The sequence below is a fragment of the Monodelphis domestica genome, chromosome 4, assembly GCF_027887165.1.
Source record: "Monodelphis domestica isolate mMonDom1 chromosome 4, mMonDom1.pri, whole genome shotgun sequence".
Taxonomy (NCBI): domain Eukaryota; kingdom Metazoa; phylum Chordata; class Mammalia; order Didelphimorphia; family Didelphidae; genus Monodelphis; species Monodelphis domestica.
Genome location: NC_077230.1, coordinates 198,668,802 through 198,678,490, shown reverse-complemented (window position 1 = coordinate 198,678,490; position 9,689 = coordinate 198,668,802). Strand labels below are relative to the sequence as shown.

Sequence of the window (9,689 nt, the reverse complement as noted above, 5' to 3'; positions counted from 1 at the left end):
GGCAATCATTAAAAACTACTTTGCCCAATTATATAGAAATAGAATTCTTAAATAATCCAATATCAGAAAAAGAATTCCAAGAGGCCATCAAAGAAATCCCTAAGAAAAAATCACCAGAGCCTGATGCATTCACAAGTGAATTCTATCAAACATTCAAAGAATAGCTAATCTCAATACTATACAAACTATTTGACATAATAAGTAAAGAGGGAGTTCTACCAAATTCATTTTATGACACAAATATGGTACTGATTCCAAAGCCAGGCAGGTCAAAAACAGAGAAAGAAAACTATAGACCAATCTCCCTAATGAATATAGATGCAAAAATCTTAAATAGGATACTAGCAAAAAGACTCCAGCAAGTGATCAGGAGGGTCATTCACTATGATCAAGGAGGATTTATACCAGGAATGCAGGGCTGGTTCAATATTAGGAAAACCATCCACATAATTGACCATATCAACAGACAAACCAATAAGAATCACATGATTATCTCAATAGATGCAGAAAAAGCCTTTGATAAAATACAGCACTCATTCCTATTAAAAACACTAGAAGGCATAGGAATAGAAGGGTCGTTCCTAAAAATAATAAACAGTATATATCTAAAACCATCAGCTAACATCATTTGCAATGAGGATAAACTAGATGCATTCCCAATAAGATCAGGAGTGAAACAAGGATGTCCATTTTCACCTCTATTATTTAACATTGTACTAGAAATACTAGTAGTAGCAATTAGAGAAGAAAAAGAAATCAAAGGCATTAAAATAGTCAATGAGGAGACCAAGTTATTGCTCTTTGCGGATGATATGATGGTCTACTTAAAGAATCCTAGAGAATCAACCAAAAGCTAGTCGAAATAATTGACAACTTTAGTAAAGTTGCAGGATACAAAATAAACCTGCATAAGTCATCAGCATTTCTATATAATTCCAACACAGCTCAGCAGCAAGAATTAGAAAGAGAACTCCCATTCAAAATCACCTTAGACAAAATAAATCACTTAGGAATCTATCTCCTGAGACAAATATAGGAACTATATGAACACAACTACAAAACACTCTCCACACAACTAAAACTAGACCTGAGCAATTGGCTATAAAATTGTTCCATCATTTTAGAAAACAATTTCAATTTACCTTAGAAAATTAAGATTCCATATACCACAAGTAGATCACAGATATAAACATTTCTGCTACATATCAAAATATTCATAAGAGAACCTTTTGTAGTAGAAAAAAACTAGAAAACAAATAATCAGGAAAAATTGAACAAATTTTGATTGATGCACATAGCATAATAATAATATGCCTGAAGAAAATGAATATAAAAGACTCAGGGAAGAATAGGAAGAAATATGAGCTGGTATTAAGAAAGGGAAGAGGGGAAAAAAAACAGACAAGACTAAAACAACATAATCAAAAAGAATAAAAATAAAAACAATTACAAAAATCATAAAACTAAACAATGTTAATATAATTACCCAGCTTGGTCTTAAAAATAATTGAAATAAGGTACCTTATCTCTAATTGATCTTAAGGCAACAACCCTTAAAAAAAAAAAGGCCAAAATGATACTGTCTAATAGAGTAATGGATCAGTGGTATTCATCATGTAGTAGTAAATGACAATCATAATCTAATGTTTGACAAATCCCCAAAATCCAAGCTTTGGGAACAAAAACAGCTGGGAAACCTCAAATTGAGTATGAAAGAAATTAGACATAGATTAACATCTCACACAATTTACCAAAATAAAGTAAAAATGGATACATAATTTTAAAATGAAAGGAGATATGATAAACAAATTAGGGGAGTACAAAATACTTTATCTATCGGACCTGTGGATAATGCAAGAATTTGTAACCAGAGAAGACACAGAGAATATTTTAAGATGTAAAATATCTAAATTTTACTACATAAAATTATAAAGGTTCACACAACAAAAATAAGAATCAAGATTGAAAAGGAAATAACAAACTGGGGGAATTTTTATAGCAAGTATCTCTGAAAAAGGCCACATATGTATATTTTTAGTAATACAGAGCAAACTCTAAATGACAAATGGTCAAAAGATGTGTACAGGTAGTTCTCATATGAAGAAATTAAAACTATCTTTAATTGTGAAAAAATGCTCTCTGAAATACCTCCTCACACCTATTATACTACCTAATGTGTCAATAAAGAAAATAATAAATGTTAGTGGGGATGTGGGAAATCTGAGACACTAATACTGCTAGAACTGATACAACCATGGCCAAATGGCAATTTAGACCCATGCCCAAAGGGCAGTCAAACTGTACATACTATTTCACCCAGTAATGCCACTATTAAGTCTCTCTCCCAGAGAAATCAAAGATAAGGGGAAAGAATCTATTTGTTCAAGAAATATTTATTTTCTTTTTATTGTGGCAAAGAATTTTTAAAAATGAAGGGTTATCTATCAATCTGGAAATAGCTGAACAAGTTTTGGAATGTGATTGTAAGGTAATGCTATTGTGCTATGTAAGAAAATATGAACAAGATAATCACATGTAAAAAATAAGACTCGGAAAGATTTATATGAAGTGACACCAAGTGAAGTGAACAGAGCCAAAATGTTGTACACTGTAGCAGTAATAATGTATGAGGCTCAACTGAGAATAACTTAAATATTATCAGCACTGTAAGGATCAAAAATAACTTTAAGGGATTCATGTCAAAAAAAGGGTATTCAACATTACAGAAGGAACTGAAAACGTCTGAATACAGATTGAATATCATTTTCATTTCATTTTCTTCATGAATTTTTTCTAATAGAAGCAATACATGTCTTCTGTCACAATATGATGGACATGGAAATATGTTTGCATGATAATGTATGTGTAACCCATATTATATAGCCTGCAGACTTAGGGAAAGAGGGAGAGAACATGGATTAGAAAATGTCAGAAAATCATTATTAAATATTTTATCTACATGTAATCTGGAAAAATATAAACAAACAAAACAAAACAAAAGAGAAATTAGTTGCCTTGCTCTCCTTTTTGGTGTTGGTTGATTTTGGTGAACTGTCACATGTCTGTCACTTATGAACAAGATATGGAAATCAATATGGGATTGTCATTGTATTTTTAAATGGATTTATCACTGTGTCAATAAGAAAACAAAAAAAAGTTGTGATCAAGAAATCATCAACGAAGAGAGGTTTCTTGCAGAGTGTGCCCCAGTAATCTACTCATCATACTACTCTGATGTAAATAATTACCATAACTTTGAAGAAGGCATAGAAGGTATGGATATTTGATTTCAAGAATGAATACCTACCATGTGGGATAATATAACTGACATCTCAGAGAGTCTTAACATTCTGAAATTATGGGATGAAAATAACAAGATGAAATGTATTGAGATAAAATTTCATTCCTGCTCCATATTTCAAATTTATAAGAATTTTATGGGTGAGATATTTCTATACAAGGGTATGTGAAGTTTAGATTACTCCACCCTACTTAGTCTAATGAAAACAAGAATGTCTACACCTATACTTAAGGATTAAGTATTTAGGAGGATGATCTATGACAGACAAGTGCTAGCAAATGACAAATCAAAAACAACTGACAGACCATTGGTACATGTGAGACATAGGAAAGTCTATATATTTCACATCACTTCCTCTCTCTGGCTCTCTTTCCATGGAGAAGTGGCTCTAGTGGCAGCTGGCTGAGCATTTCAGAATCTTGGCATGGCAGAAGCTATTGTCTGGTTTTGCCGATGAGTTTTCCTTGATACTATAGTGGGAGAAGCTTACTAGCCTAGTTCAGGTGAGGCATCTTCACTGAGCTCTCTTGGAGTTTAGGCTGATTATTTTCTCCTTCATCTTCCAAACACTATCTCTTGGGAAAGCATCTAATCTTCTTCAAAAACCTTGTGGCAAAGGTCTTTGAACTCCCCCTGGCAAAGGCCAGGTGGGAGAAATCCTATACTCTCTCTCTCTCTCTCTCTCTCTCTCTCTCTCTCTCTCTCTCTCTCTCTCTCTCTCTCTCTCTCTCTCTCTCTCTCTCTCTCTCTCTCTCTCTCTCTCTCTCTCTCTCTCTCTCTCTCTCTTCTCCTTAATTCCTTCCCTCTATATTAATTAAAATCACCATAAATTTCCAACTGACTTGGGTATTTTATTTGGGATTTTCTCTGGCAACGAAATTAATTTAGATTAACCCACAACCTTAAAATTACCTTTACAGGTATATATAAGAAAGATAAAAGGATTCTGTTGGACTTTAAGCTCAAAATGAGTCAGTGGTATGAGAAAAAAGAATTATTAATTACTTATGGATATAGACCTGTGATTTCATTGGTAATCAGAAACACTCAATAAGGAAATTCTAACTACAAGTGATGAACACAGCCTTTTTTCTGTTGCTAATAGTCTAAGATATTTGCCTAGAACACTTAGAAAATAAGTGTTTTACAAAGGTTCTCTAGCTACTATGTATGAGAGAAGTTTGAACCTGAGTCTTTATACATTTATATACATGCACTATTCTCTTAACCAGAATCATCTAGAATTGGAATGTTACTATTGGATTTCACTGTAGAGACAAAAAGAGATTTAGCATAAGTGACAGACAAGCCATTCATCAGAACACTGTGTCTTATTTGGTAGGTTAAAGTGAAGTATAAGTGACTTAATTAGAAATAAGAGTACTGGAGTGAAGGAAAAACAGAAAGAGAATATAAAGGCAGCCAACTAACCTTGAACATGAGAGCCTGGATTGATATGACCAAAGAAAAGTGAAGAAGAAATGTAAAAAAGGGTTGAGGACAAAATGAATGACTTTATAAAAAGAGGAAAGACTCCACAATAGCTTATTAAAAAGAACCTGTTCCTAGGATATGGTATTTCACTAACCAGATTTTCTCTGGGATTTCTAGGACTAACTTTACTCTGTTTAATTGGATAGTTTAGGGAAATCTGGGGTGAGTGACACTCCTATGTTGGACAGGAAAGGTTGGAGATTTACTTGCCTTTCCTAGGATGGCTTAGTATAAATTATTTAATGATAATAGCAAATTGATCAGTAAGTTTGACCTTGGGCAAAAACTAAAAGTAGTCACTTATTTCTGTTCTAAATTGTAAAATAAGCTTGACATCATGGATTTGGAGAAGGTGAATGGGTCTCAAATGACCAAACTATTTTATCTATGAAAGGAACTCTCAATGTAGGAACTCCTCCTAAATGTGTAGATTGGCACCTCAATAGTTTCTTGGCACTCCAAGAGTTATTCATCTTCCTACTGCTAGTTTATGATAGATGCAAGACTAAAATTTGGTCTTCTTGACTCAAAACCCAGCTTTTTGCTATTATCCCATTCTACTTCTATTTATTAAATATATTCAATTTAGAATTATCTGATCATAAAGTAATATGATATAAACTCCATGCACACCTTGTACTTCCATATTTCCAGTTGGCAATTTTTCTTTTCATTGTAACCTTTTTAGCTAATATCAATAATTTTTAAAATGTAACTAAAAAACAACTACTTCTTTTCTGATTATTTTCTGTAAGAATCTGAATAGTTCCTAATTTCCAATCATATTTTAATTTTTTTGTAAATTATTCTTGATGTTTTCACTTATATTACATATTTTGCTAGTCTTTATTTTTAATTTCACCCACCATCATCTCCTCTTAGTATTTAGTATTTTTCAAATCTATTGTTACCCCCAAGTTATTAAATATTCAAAGTATTTAGGGAGTCTGAGAAATGTGTTTCATTTTTTTAAATTTAATCACCAAGCTCCCATAGAATGAAGAATAATGTTTATATGCTAATCCTTATTTAAATTAAAGCAAGTTAGAGGGATATTCATTAAAGGAGATAGGTAAATACTAGTGATGAATAGACAGACTAATTAGAAATATATTCCTAATGCTTAGTCAAATAAGTTGCTAAGGGAAATGCACTAGCATTTAAAAAAAAAATTAGTTGCCTCCTAAAGTGAGTCTCTTCATCTCTTTTTTCAAAACACAATCTTTTTTTTTTTTTGCTATATCATTGAGGTCTCTCAATAGTAGTGTAGCAAGGAAAGGTGCAAAGTGGATTGATTGACAGCCCTCAAGCCTAGATTTCTGTAAGAGAGCTGGCCTGGTCAACATTCTAAGCTGTTGGAAGGAGCAGTTTCCAACTGGTAGTCTGGAGCTGGAGTTCAAGCCTGAAGGTGTGGATATAGGACTCTCCCTGGACAAACCCATCTATCAAGCTGCCTGCCTTACAATAACATCAGGCAAAGGTGAAGAGGAAGTTATCCATTTCATTCTGGTGAACAGAGTGATTTGGAAGAGGATTTCTCTCTCTCTGGAGCTTCTGCAACTAGATCTCTGCTGCCTGACTCACTAAGGACTCTGAGAAATCTGGGCTTTTTGTGAAGACTTATCCTTAGCTTTAGTTTAGTTTAGTTTAACTTAGAAAATAACTATACTAGGTTATATATCTGGGTTAATTAGTAAGCTGGTCCATTATCCTATTTCCTTCCCCATTATTTCCTATTTGTTAATAAACATATTTTAATTGTGTATTCTCCCTTTCCTACAAACCTTTCCCTCTCTCTATAAAATCCCTATAACAATAGACTTCCCCTGTCCAAAAACAGATAACATAGAATTATTATCATTGGCTGTATCCCAAGAGAACCAGAAGTAATTTATATTGCTTAAAGGATTTCTTATATATTCAATTTAAAAGTCATAATTTAATGAAATTAATGATTTTGTAGTTATTAAACAGGCTTATGCAATATCTTGATGATTCAATTTGCTCTTGATGAGCTTCTGCAAATCCAGATACCCAGGGACTCCCAATAAAACTAATAGCTTTATTCTTCTGAATATGTGGGCATACATTATGACTCCTATTCATGACCATCTGGGAATGGCCATATGGTTACTCCCAAGTTAATTGAACTACTTGGAATTTTTTTTAACTGGAATAACAATACCCTTTGAAAGTAGGGTTGACAGTGATGTGTCAAAGTGTCTCAAACCAACTAAAAAGAATGTCAATTCAACAAAAACATATTAAATACAATCAATGTTACAGTCACTGTAGCGGTTAATAGGGGTACATTTATGGCAAAATTGGCACATTTCTTGTCCTCAAAAGACTTATAATTCAGTACAGAATTGTAGTACACTGTGAATGAGAAAGAAGTTTTTACCTATTTCCATGTATGTTTTCATATACATATATTACATTATATGTCATTGTATTATATTATGGTAATATACATATAATGCAACATATGTGGAAGATTTAGTCCTTGTAGGATGATGACTTGGCTAAGCTCTTTAGCTGAAATAAGATATGAACCAAGTAAGACAATAAATGATGCTGTGCCATGCTGGAAAAGGATGATTGATGTACTAAAATGGGAAATGTGATGGATATTGCCTACCCCTACCTGAGTACAGAACTGTAATGATGGGAGTTTTGGAGTACATGAGGGCACCTTTACTTGACTCATATATCAAATATCACCTTTCTGCTACACACATTAAGTTTGTGAATCACATAGCACCACATGATCATTAATCTCTGGGGCACTTAAATTATATGACTTTTTAAATACTAGCATTTCAGTGACAAGAAATGGCATAAGTCAGGCCCTAGAGTATTGCTTCTAAGAACTTTGTCAAAGAATTCTGTTTTTCCTTTGCATAAGTTGCTGTGAAAATAAGAATCAACCAGGTTCTCCAGTCCTCTTTAATCTTGTCATGACTTGTTTGACTAATGCCCATTTCATGAGGAGATGAGGTCTATTATAAGATACTGAAAATTTGCATAGCTTTTTGCATTGCTAAGCATAATTGTTAGATCATAATGAGGATGATATATGATGTTTTATAGTTCTCAATGTTTTACATATGCTAAATATGTAAATTTTTTTATAAAAGTAATTGTAATTGTAACATTGAAAATGCTGGAGGTAAACCACATAAGACAATTTTTACTCAGTGAACAAAGACAACAAATTTCCAACCCAAACTTGTCCATCAAGCAGAAAGCATCAGGTGTCTTCCAAAAGTATTTAGCCACCAACAATGATGTTATTGATAGGAATAAGGATCAACATAACAACAACAACAAAACAATAAATTTCATTATAGCAAACCCTATTTCTCTTGCCTTAGCAATCTTCTGGAATTCTTTTCTATCTAGCAAGGTGCATAATTTGACAAACCCAATTTAATCCTCCACAAACTGCCAACTAGGTTCAACAAATTGCATTACCTGATCCATGACTATCTGCAAAATCAATGCTCCATACCCAAAGGGCATGTAACAACTCCAAGGAAATCTGAATACCAGAGATGGATACTTGAAGATGAATGTTACTATTACTTTCATTTCATTAGCTAATAAAATCAAGGCACAGAAAGATTAAGTAACTTGTACAGCATTACACAGTGAAAATCTGAAGCAAGCTCTGAACTCAAGTCTTTCTGAGAACAAGTCACTGAGAAATTGAAAAATTTCTATCTTATGAAGAGTTTGATGGTGAAATTAAATGGAATATGCACCATATTCTTGGCCTGTTTCTGATTACCATTTCTATTTTTACTCTGTATTTACTAATATTGATTAAAATATTTATATGTATATTAATTTAATTAGTTTGATTAATTTATTCAATTAGCTTGACTAATTTATATTATATTTTATTTAAGGTAGTAAATTTAATTAATTATATGTATTAAAATTGTAACTTTAAGAGAAGATTGATAACTGAAGTAAAATAATGAAATGGGAAAGGAGCATGGGTAAGGATGCAGTTGAAGCAACTGAGTAGCTGAGATAGCTGAACAAGAGAAAAAATGAATATAAGAACTTGAGGCATTACAATTACTTTACATGAGAGTAGAGAGATCATGGATTAACATCCCAGTGCCCCAGTGTCTTTTTTTTTTACATTTTATTTAGTCAATTTAGAACATTATTCCTTGGTTAAAAGAATCATATTCTTTCCCTCACTCACCTTCCCCCACCCCTTCCTGTAGCCGATGCACAATTCCACTGGGTTTTACATGTGTCCTTGATCAAAACCTATTTCCATGTTGTTGATGTTTGCACTAGGATGATCATTTGGAGTCTATATCCCCAATCATATCCCCATCAACCCACATAATAAAGCAATTGTTTTTCTTCAGTATTTCTGTTCCCAGAGTTTTTCCTCTGGATGTGAATAGTGTTCCTCCTCATAGATCCCTGCAGGTTGTTCAGGATCACTGCATTGCCACTAATGGAGAAGTCCATTACATTCGATTGTACCACAGTATAACAGTATCTGTGTATAATGTTCTCCTGGTTCTGCTCCTCTCACTCTTCATTAATTCCTGGAGGTCATTCCAGTTCCCATAGAATTCCTCCAGTTTATTATTTCTTTGAGCACAATTCAATCACCAACATATACCACAATTTGTTTAGCCATTCCCCAATTGGAGTGCATCCCCTCATTTTCCAATTTTTTGCCACATCAAAGAATGAAGCTTCTAGTTTTTATCCATTGCAGATAATGTTTGCTGATGGTTTTAGATATATACTGTTTATTATTTTTAAGAAAGGCCCTTGTATTCCTATGCTTTCTAGTGTTTTCAATAGGAATGAGTGTTGTACTTGGTCAAAGGCTTTTTCTGCATCTATTGTCAGT

General features: G+C 33.1%; 1 pseudogene; it reads right to left on the bottom strand.

Annotated features, from left to right (window-relative positions):
- Positions 1–8,069: 8,069 nt before the first annotated feature.
- On the bottom strand, positions 8,070–8,281 carry LOC103103641 (protein transport protein Sec61 subunit gamma-like; annotated as a pseudogene).
- Between the last annotated feature and the right edge of the window lie 1,408 nt (positions 8,282–9,689).